General features: G+C 42.3%; 1 protein-coding gene across 1 annotated transcript in view; it reads right to left on the bottom strand.

The window, feature by feature from the left end:
- ccdc191 (coiled-coil domain containing 191) overlaps positions 1-1,029 on the bottom strand; it is a 14,589-nt gene that overhangs the window by 10,127 nt on the left and 3,433 nt on the right. The window lies entirely within an intron of this gene.

Here is a 1,029-nt window from a genome sequence, read left to right as displayed (position 1 = left end):
CTCTTTCAGCTCCTACTTCAGGGCAAAGTTTTTTTGCTGTTCACTTTTCCGCAACCTAGGTCAACGATAGTCAGTTTTCCGGTACAGACAGACCAACAACAGGACAATTTTAACAATTTTTGCCATCGGATTCATCACTAAATTCACTTTTGAGAATGTTTTAGGCGAGAAATGAATTGTTCAAATTTTGAATATAGGTGGTATTGCAAAAATCTTTGCCAAATTAACAATTTTTGGAGTTGAGAAGCTCCATAAAGTGATGCGACAGCCAGCCAGCACCTGCCTCTAGCTCGTCGCTCGGCCAGTCATGCTCGGAGACCCCGATGTAAGCTGGACGTCTCTCAGACCGCTCTCATAAAAGGCTTTTATTTTGCTTTTCGGCGTTAAACTCCACAAGCTGGCCGGCCGTCACACACACACCCCCACACACACAGCGCAGCAGGCGGAGGAGGGGAAAGAGAGATACTTGTTTCTCTTCGCAAGACTTGTTTAAATTATGACAGGCTATATACATTAGATTTAGTATTCATTTTTAACGTTTTTTGGTGTATTTGTTTTCCGATTTTAACGCTATAAAGACCATCGCTGTGCTTGCGTCACCCCCTTATCCCTTCTACCAGTTCCTATGGCCGCTTGGCCAGTGCGAATGCAAATGGCAAAACTGGTTTGCGGGGAGAGTAGTTACTAATGTCATTCCCCGATGTAAGTCGAGTGCAGATTTGAGTCGTGCATACGCATGCACTTTGCGACAAGTAGCATACAAGACGCTAACAAAAGTCTTCTTTAATGTCAATACAGTAAAAATGGTTCTACTTAATGAAGTTTGTTCACTGCTGGCTACAAGCTAGCAATCGAACACAACAAAGGCTGTCAGTTGAATGGCGTTCTAAGCTAACGTCGGCAATCAAACAATCACAGGTAGCTAAAACCTTTTTGAAATGATTCCCATCTTCTGTTATTGTTTTATGAGAAAAGTTTATCATTTCATGGATTTCAAACATTCCAGTATGACACGTTATGCCGTAAACC

This window comes from Etheostoma spectabile, chromosome 22 (genome assembly GCF_008692095.1).
Source record: "Etheostoma spectabile isolate EspeVRDwgs_2016 chromosome 22, UIUC_Espe_1.0, whole genome shotgun sequence".
NCBI lineage: Eukaryota > Metazoa > Chordata > Actinopteri > Perciformes > Percidae > Etheostoma > Etheostoma spectabile.
The sequence above is the reverse complement of the archived record's forward strand: the minus strand, read 5'-3'. Positions and strand labels throughout refer to the sequence as shown.